At 42.9% G+C, this 22,784-nt stretch overlaps 1 protein-coding gene across 3 annotated transcripts in view; it reads left to right on the top strand.

The window, feature by feature from the left end:
* Positions 1-22,784, top strand: part of EMD (emerin) — a 1,082,425-nt gene that overhangs the window by 1,034,666 nt on the left and 24,975 nt on the right. The window lies entirely within an intron of this gene.

Raw genomic sequence — 22,784 nt, 5'->3', positions numbered from 1 at the left:
CAGTCTGTAGGATAACTGGGCTTTGAGTCGCCCTGTTTAGGACCGTGTATCCTTTTAGTAAGGTATCTCTGTGAGCAATCCAGTTGTTGAATGCATCTGGATAGAGTCATGTCCAGATGGGCTTTATACTCGGTGATTGGAAAATACACAGACTCCACGGCTTCGGAAGTAGAAATATTTAATCCCTGTGCAGTCCGTTCGACTCAACACATTAGGCACAAAAAAGTTAGCAGCTGATAAAATACCACAAGTTAAAACAACTCTTTGTACAACAGTAATAACTTCCACAGTTAAGCGTTTTCACCTATACTCCATGATTGGCCTGATAAGGGCTGACTAAAGGGGTGCAATGCCATCCCTAGATTTAAACACAATCCCTTTCTTTATAAGCTGTGCAGTATAGAAGGACTTTCTTACAACAGTGGACATGTGTTGGTCAAAACTTAGATCACTGTCCACATAAGTTTCCAAATCCCAAACACCTGGTTCAAATCTTAGAGGCATATTGTCAGTATGGCAATTTGCAAGTGTATATGACTTCCCAATGGATACAATCCCAGTGCATTTTTGCATTTAGTTTCAGTCCATGAGTTTGGCACCAGTTATTCATCTGGGACAAACCTTCCTGCAGAATGGCTGAGTCCTTTAGGGATTCAGTGACTATTTCCTGCAAACTTAGTCAACTGCAAACTTAGTCAACTGCAAACTTAGTCAGCCAGAGCCATTTGGAATTGGCTTTTATTTCAGAGAAGAAAATGCCAAGCAAGAGAGGTCCCAGCACAGAACACTGGGGGACTCCACTGGTGACTGGTCTCTGTGGAGGTAACTTCCCTATTTTGATTTCCTGCATCCTATCTGTGAGCCAGTTCACTGTACAGCATGTGCCACAAGGTTTTATTCCTAGATTGTTTACCTTTTCTACTATGCCTGAGTGGGGGATTGTGTCAAAGTTTTGGCCAGGTTGACATATGCGATGTGTATCATTTTGCCTTCATACATTGCTTTGGTGACCTTTTCAAAAAAGTCCACCCAGCTAAGGTAGTATGACCTACCCCTGAAGAATCCAAACTGAGACTGGTCCAGTGTTTGGAGGGTCCCTGTGTCCTTGCTGATTAGTTCTGTAAGCCTTTCCATAACTTTGCACACAAGGCTCGTCAGACTTAAACAAGCGTAATTGCCTGGGTCTGTGGAAGGTCCTCTTTGTGCAAGGGAATGACTGTAGCTGTTCTCCATTTGCTAGGTACAAAACCTGCATAGATGCTGAGGTTAAACAGTGTTAGAAGTGTGGCAAAATGATGCCCCGTGCTATTTAAGATAAATCCAAGGATATTGTCAGAACTCATCGATGCAGTATTTTGAGATTTTTGGACCTGATCTTGTGTAATAGCTGGAAGCAAGCCAGTTTCAGGTAAATCTTAAGGGACAGACGGAAGAGGGAGAGAAGTAAAGTTAGAGCTAATTTTATCAGCTAGTAAGTTTGCTGTATCTTCAGCCTCAGTGTAGGTAACATTGTTCAGAATCACCTCAGTGAATTGTTGCATTGTACTTCTGTGTTTATGGGCCTAACTAAAAAGGCTGTGATGTGAGAGTGTTCAATCTCGCCATTTGTTCTTACACACAGGTTCGGAGCTGATCCTCGGCTCCGAGTCGGCCGCATCGCAAAGCTCTGCATCTCAGAGAAGCTCGAGACCAGACTATATCCCACAATCCTCCCTGCCATTACCCAGATCTAGTTTGCCGCTGCAACAGATCGGATCGAGGAGAGCTCGGACCAGAGGAGAATTTGCTAATTTTTTGCTATATTTCAGATAAGCTACTTTTCTTTCTTGTTAAAAAGTTAGTTATAGTATAGGAAGTGTGTGTGTGTGTGTGTGTGTGTGTGTGTGTGTGTGTGTGTGTGTGTGTGTGTGTGTGTGTGTTATTAATATAATATTGTACATTTTATTCTTAAGGCTCCTTTTGTGGCCTACCCTTTTTTCTCTTGGTGTGGTTTCTTGAGTGTTCTTTCTACACTTTATATATATATATATATATATATATATATATATATATATATATATATATATATATATATATATACATATACACACATATATAGAAGTTAGTTTTTTTTTTTTGTCAAATTAAACCTAGTAGAGTGTCATTTACTTCTACAAGTCATGTCGGAGAAAGCCAAATCCGGCTTTAAAAGATGTCAGTGTGGGCAGAAAATGTCTGTCACTGACAACCACGCGTCCTGCGTTTACTGTCTTGGCCCTCTCCACCTGCAAGAGGATTGCTCGATGTGTCATTCCTTCAGAGGGAGGGTCATGACAGATAGACGCAGGAAGCTTATACATAGAGGGTTGCTTAAGCCTGCCTTTCAGGAGGCTTTAGACAAATCGGACCAGGCTTCTAAGTCCTCGAAGGGGTCAAAGATGTCGGAGCCCATGTCATCGGCTCCGAGTTCATCTTCGAAGGTTCGTTTTCTGGTTCCACAGACCTTGGGGCTGAGCGTCGAACGTTTATCTTTCACTGAGCCCCAGATCTTGGAACCGGTGTCGGAGCTGCCGCCACCATCCAGTCTTCGGTCGGTGCCATCTTCGGCTCCTCCAACCCGTTCTTCCAGACCGTTATCTGAGACAGATGTGGATCATGTCGTGCAGAAACACATGGAAAACACGGCCCTTTCCAAGTTGATTGCAGTTTCCTCCCAATTGGTGTCGAAACTAGAAGGCCTCCCCATGTCTCCAACAGGTCCTCCTTCGAGACCCATCCAGTTTTCGGAGCCGGGAGAGGATGAGCTGATGATAGTGGAGCCCTCTGTGCCGAAACCGTCCATTGCACGATCGACACCATTGACTTCGACTCCTTCGGAACCTGTAGGTGAGTCGCGGAGCCGACGGTCTCTCCTCGGTTCCGGGACCGAGAGTCGTACCGACCTTTCGGTGCCGACTCTCCCTCTCGGGGCCTTGGCGCAGATTGGCTCAGCTCCGTCCTCGGGGTCGGGGCCCAAGGCCCCCGTGTCCTTCAGAACCGGGGGAGTCCTCGGCCCGGGGTTCAGGGGCTTTTGACCTTATGAGGAAGGTATTGTCTGCACAGACAACCACTTCATCAGAGGCGTCTTCTCCTTCCCCTAAAGGGCCGCTTTCTGTTTCTGCCCCATGACTCATCCAAAGCGTCGAGCCCCATTGCCTCAGCCACCCCCAGAGGGTTCCCCCTGTTCCTTGGAGGCCTCACCGGAAGCCCCATCTGATGAGGTCCCGAGGAAAAGATTGTGCAAGAGGAGGCACATAGATTCCCCGCAGGAATCTCTAACGTCTGACACAGACTTGGATGAGGCAGAGGGGGTCCCCAAAATCCCCCTCTGAGGATGTGTCATTTGCGGACATCCTGGAGATCTTAAAACAGAGGGGTGATTGGCAGTCCCTAGCCCCCACTGAGGACGAGTCGGTGCTGCTGAAGGCTTTTGGGGCTCAACCTTCTACCTCCTGGGTGACTCCGCCCTTCGATGAATTAATGGAATTGATTGCTCGAAGGGAGTGGTAGACACCGGACACAGTGGAACCAGTTCCTCGAAAACCAAGCAAATTTATCACCGCCCCCCAGGACAAGGCTCATCTCACCAAGGGAGTTCCGGTCGACGCTATGGTGGTGGCGGCAGCCACGAAAAAGGAGATGTCTGAGTCTTCCTCATCTTTTCATCCTCCTAATAAGGATTCTAGGACTATGCACAGATACGGGAAGCGCGTTTTTAGTTCAGCGACTTTTTCCATGTGTTCGCTAAACTATTTGACACATTTCACACGTCTGCAGAGGGATCTCATCAAGGAGCTGACCTCCAGGGTAACACAGATGCTGCTGTTTCAGATAAGGTAACAGCACAACTTAACATCCTTACCTCCATAGTAAACTCATCCATGAGGCTCATCTCGTATGCGGCCGAAGGATCGAGTAGAGCTGCAGCTTCAGCGATTGCTCTATGAAGACAATCCTGGATGCGGCTGTGCTCCTTTGCGGAAGCCTTCAAGTCTTCCTTTGCCAATGCCCCCTTTGATGGTGCCACACTCTTCGGGCCCAAGGTGAAGGAGACTCTGGCTCGGTGTGAGCAAGAATGAAAGACCCTGCCTGCTGTCGGGGTCCGTTTTTCCGCTCCAACTAGACCGTACCCCAAAGGGCAACGAGGCAGTAAAATGTGGTTCCGTAAGACTTGGGGATCTTTCTAAGCCACACAGAGTGATGCCCCCTCCAGAGGCAGAGGGGGGGGTAGAAATGGAAGACGCTGCCCCAGTGGTAGAGGGGATCCGCATAACCAAGGCGACAGGGATACTATCCCTGGGAAGCCTTTCCAGCACTCCTGAATGGAGACCCGGCTGTCCTGCTCTGGAGGCAGTCGGGGGTCACTTGGCTTTATACCCACAGGCCTGGCTAAATATTACCTCGGATTCCTGGGTAAAAAGCATTGTAACCAGAGGATACAAAATCCCCTTCATATCAACTCCACCCCAACAAAGAAGGTTTCCAGATGTCCCACCCCATCTGCGAAGCCCAGCAGCAATAGAAATTTCAAAGCTGCTCAAAAAAAGTCATCCAACCAGTCCCGGCGGACCAAAGAGGATCCGGAACTTACTTGAGGTTCTTTTTAGTTCCATAAAAGACAGGGGACTGGAGATCGATTTTAGATCTCAGCAATCTCAACACCTTCGTGAAGAAGGAAAAGTTCTGGATGGTCACGCTTCAATCGATCCTTCCATTTTTACAGAAAGACGATTGGATGTGCTCGATAGATCTCAGACGCGTACTACCACATCAAAATGGCCAGACCATCCAGAGATCACCTGCGCTTCCGGCTGGGAGCCAGTCACTTTCAGTTTCGAGCTCTGCCCTTTGGACTCACCTCAGCCCCCAGGGTATTCACCAAATGCATGGCAGTGGTTGCGTTTCACTTGAGACGACAAGGATTCCAGGTGTTTCCCTATCTGGACGACTGGCTCCTCACCGCCACCACCGAGCGTCGCCTCATACAAGCCAGAGACTACACAGTCGACCTTTGTTCCCACCTAGGGATTTCGATAAACTTCGAAAAATCTGCCTTATCGCCCTCACAGCATATTTCATTCATCGGAGCAGAACTAGATACACGTTTAACACTGGTAAAGCTCCCTCCAATAAGGGCGTTATCCCTCAAACAACAGGTTCTTCTTCTACTACAGAGCAGGAAAGCCCCGGCCAAACTGGTGTTGAAGGTTTTGGGACTAATGGCAGCGTCCCTGATCGCAGTTCCTATGGGAAGATTACACATGAGGCTCCTCCAATGGCTTGTTTTCGCGCAGTGGTCGTTCCAGCAGTTACCCCTAGCGCACGAGATTCTGATAACAGACTCTTGCAAACGAGACCTCTCATGGTGGGTGTGAGACCTCTCATGGTGGGTGTACAGTCAAGATCTCACTATGGGCCGTCCGTTTGTTCTACCCAATCCTATGGCCACAATAACCATGGACACTTCTCTGATAGGGTGGGGGGGGGGTATATTTCAGGGAAGAACAGTCCAAGGGGAATGGTCCAACATGGAGTACAGCCTGCACATAAATGTTCTGGAGCTGAGGGCGGTGTTCCTGGCGTTGCAACACTTCCAAGCCCTCTTACCTCTAGGAACAGTGGCAGTTCAGACTGACAACATGTCTGTGGTCTGGTACATAAACAAGCAAGGGGGAACCAGGTCTTACCCGTTATGCAGAGAGGCCATGAGAATTTGGCAATGGGCAGAGTCCACGGGTCGCTTTCTGATAGCAACGCACATCCCGGGGTCATCCAACGTCATTGCGGACAGGTTGAGCAGAGCCATCCTGTTAGCTCACGAGTGGTCCCTCAATCCACAGGTTGCGGAAAAGATCTTCCGCAGATGGGGCCAGCCTTGCTGCGATCTATTTGCTTCCCCGTTGAATGCAAAATGCAGAAGCTATTTTGTCCTTTTACCCCCTCCGGGGGATGTCCCCAGGGACGCAGTGATACACGATTGGCCCCCGGGTCTCCTATATGCATTCCCACCTACCCCCTTGATGCCCAGATTTCTACAGAAAGCCAGGAACCTGGAAAGGACAATAATTCTCATAGCCCCATTCTGGCCTCGGCAGATATGGTTCCCCTTTCTTCGAGCCCATCAAACAGAGGAACCGTGGATTCTGGACCCAGTACCAGATCTACTGACCCATTCGTCGGGAGTTCCTCATCCGTCTCTTCAATCCCTCAAACTAGCAGCTTGGCTGCTCCGCTTCCCTGCCTAGCCAGGTCTGATCTACTTTCTCTGGCAGTTCAACACATTCTGGTTGCCTCTCATAAAGCTTCCACTACAAAACTCTACAGGAGTAAATGGAAACGCTTTGTATACTTGGCGTCTAGCCAACACTTAGACCCCCTGGTAGCTCCTTTACATAAAGTATTGGAATTTTTATCTATCCTCTTTCTTGAAGGAGCCTCTACTTCCACACTAAGAGTACATTTGGCGGCCATATCGAACTTCCATATTGGTGAGGACGGTTCTCCCATTATGTCTCACAGACTTTGTAAGGCTTTTATGAAAGGAACCTTCCATCTTCGGCCGCCCGTCAGGAAGCCTTTCTTTCCATGGGGTTTAAATTTGTTACTGTCACAACTCATGTTGCCACCCTTCAAACCTGCTTCGTCTTGCCTCCTAAAGTTCTTATCGTGGAAGGCACTTTTTCTCATAGCTGTTACTTCAGCTCAAAGAGTATCAGAGCTGCAAGCATTATCGGTCAGACCACCTTACTTGATTTTCCACCCAGATAGTCTCTTTGCGTACAAATCCATCTTTCCTTCCAAAGGTATGTTCCGTCACAAATGTTAACCAATCCATAGAACTCCCTACCTTCTTCAAGAACCATACTAACAAGTTGGAGTATATGCTGCACAAGTTGGATGTTCACAGGCAGTTAAGATTTTATTTGGATAGGACTAAAAGTTACAGGAAGACAGATCAGCTCTTTGTCGCGTTTGCAGACAATAAAAAGGACATGGCAATTACAAAACGTACATTATCTAAATGGCTTGCTGATTGTATAGCCTTTGTATACTCTAAGTCAAATCAGTCCTTACCTATCAAACCTAAGGCCCATTCTACCAGATACATTTCCACTTCCTTGGCTCATGCAGCTCGTTTGCCTTTGGACACGATTTGTGCAGCAGCCACGTGGTCGAAGCCACATACTTTCATCACTCATTATAGAGTTGACAAAGCCTCCAAAGACAGGACATCTTTTGGTTCCACTGTGCTTAGGAACGTTCTTCCATGAGTCACTCGGGATGACGGAGCTAGGGACGCTACCCGTGTGTAAGAACAAACGGTGAGATTGAACACTCTCACATAAAGAAGTTATGCCCGTACCATAACGTTCCATGTGGAGTGTTCATCTCGCCTTTGTTCTTAAATTCCCTCCCTCACGTGTTTTGGAAGAATAGGACTAGACTCTGATTGAAATGTCTTAATCCCTTCCGGGGTATATTGTTCTGTGTCTCATGGGATATATGCTACTACCCTTAGTTATTTTGCTATGGTGAGAGAGTGTCTCTGGATGTCTGAGAGAGTGTGTAGTTCTTGCACCTGAGGTATTGGTTTATCGGTCTGGTTTGTTTGCAAACTAGATCTGAGTAATGGCAGGGAGGATTGTGGAATATAGTCTGGTCTCGAGCTTCTCTGAGATGCAGAGCTTTGCGATGCATCCTCGGCTCCGAACCCGTGTGTAAGAACAAAGGTGAGATGAACACTCCACATGGAACATTATGGTAAGGACATAACTTCTTTTTATTGTCTTTGGCTTGGGTAACTTTTAGTCATAGACTTGCTTTGGTGGATTGTAAGCTGCTGAGTTTCGGTGATGAGGATCATTCATCATTTGGTCAAAAGTCTCTCCCTTTTATTGTAAAGATGTTGGTATTATAGTTCCATCATGTGGGCTTTTTTTCTGGGGTTTGCCCTGTGCTTGCTCCTGCAGGGTACATCTGCATATTCTGGTATATGTTGGTGGTGTACATTTCCATGTATTCAGTGGAGTTAACTGGGTTTGGTGGGGATTTGAAGCTTGCCAATGCATCACTTAGGAGTAGGTAGTTTGTCTTCGAGAAATTTCTTAAGATAACGAGTGGAAGGAAGGTGTCTCTGGTTTCAATTTTATTTCAAAGGAGGCAGCATTATGGCCAGACCTAACAGGTGACGAAGATGCACAAACGATGCTGCAGATGCCCCCATAACAAGGACAAGATCCAAGATGTTATTCCCTCTAGTGGGTACTCTGGCTGATCCCAGGGCATTTGTATTGATCCACGGGCATTTGTATTGACAAACTCCATGAATCTCTGTGTTTGTGCACTAGTGGTTGGTGTAGGCTTCTCAGTCTATAGTTGGAAATTTACATCACCTAGGAAAATGGTATTGGGTTTAATACTGAGTGATTCTAGTTTCTGTAGAAAAGCATTGTAGCTTTCTTAGGTCATAAAGGGTGTTCTGTAGCAAGCTAATATGTGGTACTAGACCTGTTTTTTTTTTTTTTTTTTTCGTTTTTTATAACACCTTTACTGAATTATCACTTGACATAGGCAAATGTACATTAATATAAAAGTAATTAAACTGTATTTACAAGTTTACGTTTACAAACATTATACTTCACATATATTTCTGTATATCCTATAACCTAAGCAGCATTACATACATTTTTCCATTCCTGCCCCCCCCCCCCTTTTTTAAATAAACATCTTTATTAAACCATCACTTACGGCATAGACAATCATACATTTATATAAATGAAAACAAATCACACTGACATGATCCTAGTTGCAAGCATTTAACATCACAAACTATACTGACTCACTCCTAGTTGCAAATATTACATATCACTTATAATCTACCCAATAATTTTCAGTCAAATATTACTTAGCAGATGTAAGTCCTAACTTTTTTAAAACCTCATTCCTCCCTTGTATGTATTGTTCCCACAATTCCAATTTTTTGCTATGTAGTTTGCTCCTATCCTTTTCTAAAGATCTCCATTTCAGTTGCTCTATCTCTTTTACTGTATTCCAGTACTCATCGTATAGTTGGTTTAGATTTTAATTTCCATTTTCTAGTAATTGATTTTTTTGACAGCAACCATAATTAGACACAGTAAGGCCTTACCCAAGTCTAAGCAATTCAGATTCTGTATCATAGCTCAGAAAAATCACCTCCCTCGTCACACCAATCTGCCCACCCAGCACCTCTGACCGTGCATTCCACAGGGACTCCTTAAAGTCCAACGCGCCACACTCCCAGAAAATATGTTCCCTATTACCTCTTCCCCGTCAAACCCAACATTTGCTGTATACCTGAGGAAAAATTCTCTGGAGTCTACTTGGGGTATAATAATATGTGCATTTCCAAGAAAAAATACTAAGTATTCTAGATTTTGTTGAGTATTTGGGAGAAATGTGTATATCCTCTCATTGTTTCTTTGTGAAATGCTTATCCAGTCTCTCCCCATTCCTTTCTAACCTCCTTTGATTGATTCTTATAGTTATCATGCAATATTTTATATGCTGTACTAATAATTTTATCCTTTTTTAATGGCAGCTTCTATTCTAGATTCTAATTAAGTCCACCAGTGCTCTTCCATTTAAGAACCCCTATTTCTTTCTCATTGCTTATACTCTGATTTCAATCCTTGATAGGGAAGGCAGTCTCTAAATGCAGTCCAAATAAATTATTGGCGTCTTCCCATTCTGTTATCTTTCCTTCTCTAGTTATTTGCTCCCAGTACCATAGTTGCTTTGCCAATTTTCTCCCAATAAATTCCAGCCCCCTATTGTCTATATCCCTAATTGCAGTAATCCCTATCGATCGAATCTCCTTTCTCCATTCCAGTGTTGGCTTAGTTCTTAGGATGCTTTCTGCTACTTTATAAATATAATATTCTGCATGATTATTGTTATTCTCCTTAAAGCCCTGCATCCAAAATCTCAATCTCTCCTTACTTCTTGAGGTTTCCCCACTGTTTCATCATCATCCCTTTTCACTTTGAATTACAGATTTCTGCTTGTGCTGTGTATATTGCCTTAACGGAAATACCCCTTCAAATCAAGTAATCCCAGTCTGCCCTTTCTATTGGAAGAATCAGCTTATCCCACTAGACTCTTGCCATCTTCCCCTCCCAGATAAACCCCTTCAGATCTTTATTAATTGCTAGCCACAACTTCTCCTCTGGTTGATAAAAATATGCCTGACCTGTGTATAAGACTAATGGGAATAAAAAAAATTAACTGCTTGTATTTTACTAGCCATATCCATATAACAAAGCTTACATTTTCTCAGTTTTTGTATGATCTTTTGTTCAGTCTCTTCCAACATATCCTTAGCTGCCACACCAGAATCATTTTTAATCTATACTTCTAAGTACTTCATTCTATCATGTCCACATAAGTATAGATATTGCTGAACCAATTCTTATGTGGGCACATAGTTTACCACTTTTGCCTTTGTTTTAGATTCATTAATTTTGTATTCCGAAAAGATTTTAAAACGGTCTCAAAATGTTCCACAACACTGTAATGTCTCTTTCTGGTTTTGTCAGGAATAAAATTATATCATTTGCAAATAGAGACAGCTTTTCTTGATTACCATACCAGTTATATCCTTGAATTTCTAAGTCCCCTATTTTCTTTGCCAGTGGTTCTAAATATAATGCAAATAAAGGGAAAAGAGGACACCCCTGCCTGGTTCCTCTGCTCAAGCAGAAATTATCAAAGAGGACCTCACCCACTTTAAGTTTCACCTCCGATCACTCATATGTCCTAATCAACTTTATAATTTTTTCAGGAAGTGCAAATGCTTCCATTGCCCTGCTGCTGAAGTCCCAGCTTACTTTCTTCTTTCCTTGCATCAAGACCCACGAACAACAATGGTATTTTCTTAAATTCTGCTTCCCTCTTGATCATCAGCATTCTGTTAATGTTGTCAAATGTTTGCCTCCTCTCCGCAAAACCACATTAATCCATATCTATCAGTTTTGACATTACTTTTTTCATTCTTTTAGCCATTATAAACATGAACACTTTATAATCATGGTTTAGTATTGAAATGGGCCTTTATGAAGCTAGGTCTGATGGATCTTTACCATCTTTCGGTATTAGAGCTACCACTGCATTCTTCCAGGATGTCGGTAATTCTCCTCCTCTTAAAATACTGTTAAAACCTTACAGATCTTTCAGTTTTTAACCTTGTAGCTTCTAAACTTCCACAGGAATACCATCTATTCCTGGAGACTTTCCTGTAGATTGAATAAACATCACAATTTTTATCTCATCCCCTCGTATCCTAACCGTTAGTAATTGAGCCTGATCTACCTCTAACCTTGGCATATTTAATTCTTCCATAAACATTTCCATTTGTATCTTTTCTTGATTTCATTATTTCTCTCCTTTGTACAGACTTTCATAGAATTTCTGAAATATTTCTAATACCTCTACAGGATCTCTAGTTACCTTCCTTGTTATAGCCTCCCTAAGCTTGGTGACGGCCCTTTCTACATTCTTTTGCCTGAGTTGGGCTAAAAGATTTTGTGCTCCGGTGTTATCAAGCAGTTGCTTAAACAATCTTTCTAAACTCGTAAATATTATCGAGATAATCCCTTATTTTCTGCCTAGCATTCTGCATTTGATCGTGTTCTGAGATTCAGCCTATTCTGCAATACTTTAACATTTGTCAGTCACTGAAAATAATCCTGGATACTTCTTAACCATAGCTCCCTTTCTTTTATCTCCACCCAGTTTTTAAACTCCACCTTAATTTATCCCACTCCCTAGCTATATTTTCAGAAGTAATTTCTATCCTCTTGAATAGCTCCTGAGTAATATCCACTACTCATTCTTTAAATTCCTCTCTCTTCAACAAATAGGTGGGAAAGCGCCAGTGTCTTATTTTTATTTCATCTCTGTGTTTTTATTTTAGTAGTTATTGGCGCATGATCTGAATGCACATGTTTTTGTGAAATGTAAATTCTCCAAAAAGAAATATACTTGTTGAGGGAATAAGGCAACCTCCGTTCTTGAAAATAAGTTGATTTAATGGTCCACCACAGCGAAATAAAGCAACATACAGTAACACAAAGCCACAGCAAAAGCAGCAACACAAAGAGCATAAACGCCTATAAATCCCACTGCTGCTTTCAAAACTTCTTCCGATGAAACAGAATACAAACTGAAGTTTCATGGAGCTCTTAAATGCTCTAAACAATTAAAGTTGATCACATAATTCAATAATTAAATGCCCTATTAAACAATTAAAAATGTCAATACCATATAAGGATTTCCTGTGGACAGCTTGATTCTTTAAATCTTTTTAAATAAAAATTCACTTAATTTAAAATTGTTAAAAAACTTACTAATAGCACAAAATCATAGCACAGTAAGAAGGTTAAAAATATTAATGTTAAAAACACAGCCCAGGACGCTCATTATACATATTTAAAAACAATTATACATTTCTTAAATCAAACAACTGTTCTAGAGATTCCAAAACTAATAGTACCATCTAGGGGTCACAATTTGTTATTACACCCTCATAGACAATAATTCATAAAACTCTAAATCAGGGATGATTTTCCATTTAAAAAAGTAGAAAAATAGGATTTGATGGTTTATTTAGTGTATAAATAGATGAAGAGGGTTAAATAGAATTAAATGACAAGTAAACAAGTTCTATTGTTCTGAAAATCCAACTATTAGTCCCTATACAAATGACTAGGATTATAAATTATTAGAGTTTGCCAGCTCTCATCTTCAGGGCTGGGGTTATGGAGATGGTCTCATTTAACCCTGGAAATTTATTCCCTTCTAAGTCCAATTGCCATACCAATTCCTTATGTTCGATCCAGGTTTGCCATGGGCCACCCCTCGGGTCCATCTCTACAACATCTAACACAAAAAAAGTATAGGTAGCCTGATCACAATTTAATAAATGCCTGTACAAGGCATTATTACAATTTTGATTTTTAATATCATAACAATGTTCGTAAATCCTATTTCTTAGCTTTCTCTCTGATTTACCAACATAAAATGCGTCACACTTAGTGCATATAGCTAGGTATACTATACCCTTCGTTTGGCAATTAGCAAAGTGCTTACTGGTAATTAAGATGTCCCTACTCTTGATGTAAACTGTATCCCTTGATACCACTTAAGGACACTGGTTACATCTACCGCACTTATGGGTACCAACCCTGCCTTCCCTGGCAGTCTCACTTGTTTTTTTCCTTTCTAATACATTTTTATACTTTTCCTTTTCTAAAGGTACATTTAAATGGTTTGTTGAAAATTCCCTTTAAATCCGAGACTTCCCCAAAATGGTTCCATTCATTTTCAACCATGTTACTGATTTTGTATGCTTCTCCACTAAAATCCATCACAAAATTACCACTTTCATTGTTGGTTTCCTTGTTGTTATCTATCTGCCAATTCATATCACCTAATATAGGCTTAAATTTGTTAACTCTTTTTGTCTTAACTTCTTCCTCTATTTCTTTCACCAAGTAAGGGGGATAACCTCTAGCTAAGAACATCCTTGTCAACATCTCACATTCTGCCTCAAAGTCCTCTTCTCTAGAGCACATACGGCTCCCCCTCACATACTGGCCCTTTATAATCCCTTTCTTTTGATGAAGTGGATGTGCACTATCAAAGGCCAGAAACGAGTTTGAATAAGATTGCTTTCTAAACACTTTAGAATGGAAATTCTCTTGTCCTTTCCCAACAAATATGTCAAGATATCTTAGACAACTCGGATCTTTAACATAGGTAAACTTCAAAAAGGAAGTTGTATGACTTAAATATTCATAGAATGCTGTAAATTCTGTGTCAGTACCAACCCATAGGAAAACCATATCATCTAGATATCTTTTGTATAGTTTCCAATACTTCTTATAGGGTGAATTGATGACAAATTTATTCTCCCAAGCTGCCATAATTATATTGGAGTAAATGGGGGCACACCTGGCACCCATCGCTATCCCTTGCTTCTGCTTAAAAAATTCGCCATCAAAAAACAGAAAATTGTTGCTTACAACTAGTTCCATCAAAGTCAGGATCAACCTAAACTCATTATTTGTGAATTTACCATAATTCAACAATCCCTCCTCAAACCATTCTAAACCTTCAACAAGGGGGATGGAGGAAAATAAGTCCACTATATCCATTGTTATGAATATAATATTCTCATCAAAAGTATCCTTATTCAAATTTTTCAGTAAATCCCAAGAGTCTTTTACTATCCCAGAACTTTCCTTGACCACCATTTTTAATTTTTCATCCAACCATTTAGCAAGGGGTGCCGTCACTGACCCTTCAGAAGCTACAATGGGTCTCAATGGTGGATTACTGACATCCTTATGGGTTTTAGGCACCCCAAAAATTGTGGGTACTCAGGGTTTGGGAACATTAAGATACTTATACAAGTCCAAATCAATACTTCCTTCAAGTAATAAATCATTCAAAGTTAACCAAATCTTTTTATTACCTATATTTATCTCATTCAAAGAGGCACGTTCATACCTGTCCTCATTATGTAATATTTCCAACATTTTTGTCTTATACAATGTCTGTTCCATTATCACTGTCCCTCCCCCCTTATCTGGTTTAATCACTCTTAGGGTTGGATCCTTAGATAACTTATATAATAATGTTGTCTCTTCCTGTGTCAGGTTGGGTACTACCCAATTCCTATGTACCCCACTTCTAATCTTCCTTTCCATTAAAATCTCAAAGTTCTTGAGCTGTGGATTCAAAGGGGGGTTGTATATACTTTTTCTCCTCAAGGTCTCACCATTCAGTCCATCCCCCTCATTGTCCTGAAACAAAAGTTCCAAATTCTTCTTTCTAAGGAATAGTTTCAGGTCGATCAGAACTTTACTAATGTCTGCTTTACCATTTGGTACAAATTTGAACCCCTTCATAAATAAATTAAATAAATTAAAATAAGTATTATTTATTTCCAAACTAGTGTAATTATAAATGATGTAATCATCTTTGGTCCATACCTGTCCATTCTTAGTAATTCCATTATTACACTTCAACTGTTCAGGGTGGTTCAATTGGGTATCTAAAACTTCCTGTATTTGTTGTTGTTGTGTACAGGTCCCTTCACCCCTTGGTAGTAGTTTTTTTGGAAGTTATTTTGATAATTTGGCTGGTAATTCCTTTCATAATTATTCCTAATCCTTTCAGAGATGATACTTGGTGAAAGAAATAGAGGAAGAAGTTAAGACAAAAAGAGTTAACAAATGAGCGTCCTGGGCTGTGTTTTTAACATTAATATTTTTAACCTTCTTACTGTGCTATGATTTTGTGCTATTAGTAAGTTTTTTAACAATTTTAAATTAAGTGAATTTTTATTTAAAAAGATTTAAAGAATCAAGCTGTCCACAGGAAATCCTTATATGGTATTGACATTTTTAATTGTTTAATAGGGCATTTAATTATTGAATTATGTGATCAACTTTAATTGTTTAGAGTATTTAAGAGCTCCATGAAACTTCAGTTTGTATTCTGTTTCATCGGAAGAAGTTTTTGAAACGAAAACGCAGTGGGATTTATAGGCGTTTATGCTCTTTGTGTTGCTGCTTTTGCTGTGGCTTTGTGTTACTGTATGTTGCTTTATTTCGCTGTGGTAGACCATTAAATCAACTTATTTTCAAGAAGAACGGAGGTTGCCTTATTTCCTCAACAAGTATATTTCTTTTTGGTGAAGTACTGTGTTTCTTATACTTGTCTCCTTTTTACTGTTTTTTTGAAATGTAAATTCTGTTTAGCCTAGCCCAGTTTTTATATGTTGGGGAGTAATATGTAAATTCACTCCGAACTCCCATTACTGAATTCACATCTTCCATGCCAAATATTTTCATAAATTTCTTTAAAAATCTATTTTCCTTTGCTATACTTTCCCTTCTGGAACCCCAGACAGATCTTCACTCCTGCAAATCAAATTCCAGTCCCTACCTATAAGTAGTATTCCTTGTTGAAAACTGATAATTTCTCCCAGTATTTTCTTAAGCTCCTTTATAGCAGTTTTAGATGGAATATAAATACATGCCAGTGTAATCCTCCTCCCTTGCCAGTTGTGCCCCTTAACATTACAAATCTGCCATTATCATCTTTTTTATCCTCTTCTATCACTATTGGAGCTCCTCCTACAATTAATATAAGTACCACTGTTTTCCTTTGTCCCACATATTCCGCTGAATAACCATCCTGAAAACCTTTATCAAGTTCACATCTTCAGTTCTTTTCATATGTGTCTCCTGTAATATAGTGTAGCTATTTGCACTGTGCCGTTTTAATACAGTTCACTATTCTTTCTTTTTGTATTCATCTGTGAGACCATTGACATTTAAAGACATTACAAAAATCATCATTGTATTGAAAAGTTCTTATTCCCACCTTTTATATATATAACACCTTTTTTGTTAAACGTCTAGTACCAGCTTTTGCGTTAAATGTATACACTGTTTGGCAGGTTAAATTTTTATATAGTTTCATGTTATAACCATTTGAGCCAATGTCGCATTTTACAAAAAATTTTGTCTTATTGAAAGCCCTCAAACAAAAAAAATACAAACAACCACCTACTACGCCCTAAATCTATTAATTTAATACCAACACACAGAACTCTGTACATCTTCAAATATTGAAGTTTTACCCTTCTTACAAATGTCCCAAACTGACATCCACACTCTCAGACTTGAGTTAATGTAAAAGAAATGATATCCATGCTAAGATGCATGGTGCAAACTGTGCTTATATTTTATCTTTATACCTCTCATAGCTGGGAAAACCACTGAATACTTTCAGAGAACATCATCTCCTAGCCAGTTTCTCTCCCTCTTTTTTTTTTTAACCCAGCCAGTCACTCTCCACCAGACTAACCAATTTCTGTTTATCAGATTGTTTCATTGTTGACATTCGAACCAGACAGCCAGTGTCTCATCAGATTGTCTCTGTGGAGACATGAGAACCAGGCAGTTAATTTCTCTCTATTAGATTGTTTCCATGAAGACATGAGGGACAGATACAGAATTGCATCTAAGCATACATTCATTTGCTAGAAAAATGCCTCATGATATTCAGTATTCTTTTTCATTTACTTGCTTTCTCTTAAAACATGTTACTAATTTAATCTAATGTCCTTAATTTAGCCATCCCCCTGTGCAGGAAAGAGAAAAAGGACATTAATTTTTCTTTTGTCATGCTCTTTTAACTATTTTTTACATTGTAGTGTGTATGTTTCTTAAAACTGAACAGTAATAAAGAGAGAAGGGAGAAAGCAAGAAAAAGAGCAGCAGCAGCACCTATTTACAATCACTATTACACTTCAAAATAACAGAGAGAACTTTACTTTATAGCATGCAAAGAAAACGATACACCACAAACCTAGTACTAAGAAAAAAGTTTTCTTTACTTAGTTAACTCTGTCCCATCTTTTCCCCTCCTCAAAGCATTTTTCTAAACATTACTGACATGAAGTAAAGCATATACTTCAGAGTCCACCACAAGTGCAACAGATTCTGAAAAAGTCCAGTATTTCAAGATTTTCTTGTTCTATTTCACAAATCTAATTATTGCATCGTAATCTCATTACTGGTTGTATTACTGTTCATCTCCTTCTCCCAAATCATGTCTCTGCTTCATTTCCAACATACTCTCCATTCTTCTAGTCAACACTCATGCTTCTTTCCTTCTCTCCAACATTTTCCATTGAAACAGTGGAAAAAGTTTCACAAGTTACAGTCTTATTACCAGAAGAACAAGAAGCAGAATCTCCATTTGTTTCACAGCTAACTTGTTGCTGGACAGACTTTTGTATTTGAAGTTGTTGTTTTCATTTCCTGTTCAACCTGTAGGACACGGATCCGAGACTGATCCGACTCGGCCACATTTTTCAGCATCAGATCTGAGCTGCAAGCTCCTCCTCTACCCATAACACCCCTGTCTCCCTCCACCACATAGATCTCTCTTGTTGAGTGTATCGCTAACATTGTGGTCTGTTGCTCCAGGCTTTTGGTGTGTAAATTGTTAATTAATTCTGTCCTTTTGATCTTTCGTATCTTCCTTTTCACGTACCTCTACCATTGCACTCAGGCATCGGTCTTTAGTTTTCTCAAAAAAATAAATTATACCCATTTCCCTCTTCTCTCTCTCCCTCTCTTTAGGTGTACATGTGAGAGTGTTAGTGGGTCCTGGGTCCTCCTCTTCCGTCTACTATGGCAGAGAACCCAAAGCCAGGGTTCTGGAAGTGCATAGTGTGTGGCCATAAGCTTCCCCCCTCTGATGGCCACACTCTGTGCGTGGTCTGTTTAGGTGTCTGCACTTGGATTCCTCCTGTTCGATCTGCACGTGGTTCAACCCCCGCGCATTGATTGACAGGAGGAATAAGCTGATCCTTAAGGGCTTCCTTCCTCCTCATTACGCAAAGGTTCAGCTTCCTCCTCTGCCCTAGCGTCTGGGACTCAGCTTCCTGCCAAGACAACTGGGGATGGGGAGAAGCATAAGCACTGAGACCGGAATAGGCCTAGGAAGCGGTTCCCCGACCTCTCCTCCTCAGCCAAGCCCTCGTCGAAATCTCGCCTGACTCCCAGCTCAGGCTCCTATCGACTCCATTCACCCTGTTTTTCTCCAGAGCCAGGAGTTTCTCGGGGCCGTTCCCCTGTGTCGGCCTCTCCCCACTGCCTCTGTAGGCTGGTGTCTGTGGCCTCCTCCGCCAGGCCCACCCGCAGCCTTTCTGACAAGGTGGACAGGATGATGCAGAGATTTAGCCACACTCTGATTCAGATGGGAGTCTTGCCTGCCCCTCCTCCGGCACTGAGGGCATGCAGTCCATGTTTTTGCCAATTGCTCCTTCTCCGATCTGACCCCTGGCTTTGGAGTCCTTGGGTCTGAGGCCCCTCAACTTTGAGTTGTCGATGCCGATGGTACCTGTTACCTCGACGCTGACCATTTACCTGAGCGGGTCGGCTCAGGCCAGCTCAGAGCTGTCCGGCTCTTGGAGCCATAGCCTCAATGCCAGATCTGAAGGGGTACTGTTGGGTCCAATTTTTTTGGAGCCAGGCCATCCACTTGGAGTGTCTGCACTTGGAGGTTCAGCTCTGGCTCCTCCATTGACTCAGAGGACATGGTTCCAGCTTCAAGTGTTTGTTCGTTCTGCTTTTGATGTGGTGGAGAGGGTACTCTCGGTTTCATAGAGACCGTTGACCCTTTCGTCCTCTGAGTCTGTCCTGGCTCCCTCTTTGGTCTGGATTTCACCATCCTGCCCCATTAGAGACAGCCTGTTGCTTCTCCTCCCCAAAGCCTGAAAATTTTGAGCTCTCTCCAGAGCCCCCCCCCCCCCCCCCCAAGGAGGTTCCAGGGAAACACGTTTAAAAAGAAAACACTTGGACTCCCCGCCACAGTATTTCATGGAGGACACCAACTTGGAGGGAAGGTGAGGGTTCCCATCTGTCACCCCGGATGAGGTTTCCTTTGGAGACATCATGGAATTTCTTCGCCAGGCTGGGGGCTGGACTGACCAAAATCCCAACCCTGATGAGTTGGTGTTCCTGGAGGTGTTTGGCATAGGACCCCCTAACTCCTGGGTGTCCCCTCCTGTGGATCCCCTTGTGGATTTGATTACATCTTGGGCGTGGAAGGAACCCGACACGGTGGACCCTATCCCTAAATGCCCTGATAAGATCCTAAGTGCCCCATTAGACAAACTGCTTTGGTCAAAGGGATCCCTAGTTGATGCTATGGTGGTGACTGCAGCAACCAAGAAGGAGCTCACTCAGGAGAGCTCCACGGTCCATCCACCAGACCGAGAGTCTAGGACCATGGACCATTTTGGGAAGTGGGACTATGCTTCAGCAACATTCTCGGTACGTGCACTGAACTACATGGCACACGTGGTCAGGCTTCAGTGAGACCTGGTCAAGGAGGTCGCTGTCTGCCTCAGGGTCCATGTTGGAGGTGGAAAGGAAGGTTTTTTCCTCCCGGATGGCCACCCTCACCTTCATTTCCAACACCTCTATGTGCCTTTTGTCTCACTCTACTGAAGGTGCCGCTACAGATGTTGCCAGTAAGTCTAACTTTGTGCCTTTTCGGAGGCCTTTAAGGTGTCTTACATGAATGCCTTGTAAGATGGTTTCACTCTCTTTGGGAAGACAGTACGAGACACTTTGGTCCAGAGCGAGAAGGACAGGAAGACATTGTCTACCACTGAAATCCGCTTCTCAACCCGTCAATGATCCTTTTCCAGGAATCAGCGAGGGGTGAAGATGATGTGGTTCCAGAAGTCTCAGGACTCACTTTCCCCCAGAGGCACTGGGGGATTTGACAGACACCACCGTCTTGGCAGAGGGAGTCCGAGGAACCAGTGGTCTCTGGATTCTTTCCTGGACAGGCCCGCACCAGAGCCCTGAAGGGTTGCCTGGCTGCTCATCTCTGGAGGCATTTGGGGGTCCCCTCTCGCTACACCCAACAGCCTGGGAGTCAATCACAGATTATCTTTGGGTGTTGTAAATCATATCCAGAGGATATTAAGTTCCCTTCACTCAAATGCCACTTCCTCCCAGACACCTCCCGGCCATTCCACCTGCACAAAGGGAGGATGTAGCAGTGGAAAATTTCAGGCTGCTCGAAAAGCGAGTCATCCAGCCCACCCCCACCCCCACCCCCAGACCAATCCAGATTAGGCTTCTATTCCAGATTCTTTTTAGTGCCAAAGAAAACGGGGGACTTAGGACCCATCCTCCATCTTTCAAACCTAAACCTGCCAGTTGCCAAGACAAAATTCTGGATGGTCACTCTCCAGTCTGTCCTGCCCTTCCTGCAGGAGAATGACTGGATGCGCTTGGTGGATCTCCAGGATGCATACTATCGCATCAAAATGGACAGGCGCTCTCAGAGGTTCCTTTGCTTCCGGCTGTGGGCCAATCATTACCAGTTCAGAGAGCTACCCTTTGGTCTCACCACAGCGCCCCCCCATGGTGTTCACCAAAGTGATGGCAGTGGTAGCAGCTCACCTGTGGCTGGAGCAGTTCCAGGTTTTTCCTTACCTGGAAGATTGACTACTTTCTGCTCTCTCCAGGCATCGACTCTGCCAAGCCAGGGATCTCCTTCTCCAGACCGCCCACCAGTTGGGCATCACCATAAATCTCAACAAGTCCCTGTTGGACCCTGTTCATATTCTGTACATTATTGGAGCTCAGTTATACACCATTCAAACCAAGGTTTTTCTAACTTTGGACAGGCTTCCATCACTCAAGCATCACGTCTTGTGCATTCTTCAAGCTCAGACACCCCTGGCGGAATATGTCCCACGGGTATTTGGGTCCATGGCAGCTACAGTCACCCTCATTCCCATGGCTGGGTTGCACATGAGGGTGCTCCAGTGGACTCTAGCGGTCCAGTGGTCATTACTAGAGCTTCTGTTATCCCACCCCATTCGTCTGTCTTGAGCCTGCAGGGATTCCCTTCTCTGGTGGATTCATTCCCCGGACCTACATCGGGGTCACTCATTTATTCTTCCTAGCCCAGTGACTACGGTGACCACGGACACCTCCCTACTTGAGTGGGGGGGCATTGTTCAGGAAGGATAGTCCAAGGTACATGGTCTTCCTTGGAGACCCCTCTGCATATCAACGTCCTGGAGAGTAGGGTGGTGCTATTGGCTTTGCAAGCACTTCATGTCCATCTTCCCCTAGGGGTGATTGCCATCCAGGGGGGAGCCAGGTCTTATCCCCTTTGTCGCGAAGCCATGAGATTGTGGGAATGGGCAAACTCCACCGGCCGTTTTCTGGTGGCAATGCACATATGGAAGGTCCAGCATTCTGCCAGATATGCTCAGCAGGTCTATACTGATGCCTTACGAGTGGTCTCTGAATCCTTCAGTAGCGAAACAGATCTTTGTAAAGTGGGGTCAGCCTTGCTGCGATCTCTTCGCCTCTCCTTCCAAAGGAAGTGCAGCGAGTTTTTCACTCTGAGATGCTCTGGTTCATGCTTGGCCCTCCAGTGTTATCTATTCTTATCCTCCACTTCCTCTGATTCCAAAGTTCATTCAGAAAGTTTGACGGCTGGGCAGCTCAGTCATCCTCATTGCCACATTGTGGCCTTGCCAGGTATGGTTCCCTTTTCTGTGGTCTCATGTAGTGTGTCCTCCCTGAACGTTGGATTCAGTTCGGGATCTTATTTCACATCCTTCAGGGATTCCACACTCAGATCTCACCAGTCTGGAGCTTACAGCTTGGCTGCTCCAGTTCCCATGATAATTAGGACTCCCAGGCTATCTTCTCCGGTTAAGAAGATTTTGGTAGCAGCTAATAAATCTTCCACTAGGAAGGTTGATTCTAGTAAGTGGAGACGTTTTTTGATTTGGGCATCTCAACGTGACTTGTATCCTTTTACTGTCGAGTTTCTGGCAGGTATTTTTCAACAGGGTGCCAGCTTTTCTACGGTTAAGGTTCAGCTGGCAGCTATCTCTAACTTCCATATAGGAGATAACTTGGATTCCCTGTCTTCTTCTAAGCTTTGTAAAGCCTTTCTGAAAGGTATCTTTCTACTTAGGCCTCCAGTCAAGGACCCAACGCCGCCTTGGGATCTTACTCTGGTCCTTCAAGCCTTAGTTTTTTCTCCCTTTGAACCCACAGCTTCGGTATATATACAGTTTCTGTTTTGGAAGACAGCCTTTCTGATTCCTGTTACTTCAGCCAAAAGAGTGTCGGAGCTTCAAGCCTTATCGGTTA

Source organism: Protopterus annectens, chromosome 8.part0 (assembly GCF_019279795.1).
Source record: "Protopterus annectens isolate FY-2018-M chromosome 8.part0, PAN1.0, whole genome shotgun sequence".
Classification (NCBI taxonomy): domain Eukaryota; kingdom Metazoa; phylum Chordata; order Ceratodontiformes; family Protopteridae; genus Protopterus; species Protopterus annectens.
The sequence above is the reverse complement of the archived record's forward strand: the minus strand, read 5'-3'. Positions and strand labels throughout refer to the sequence as shown.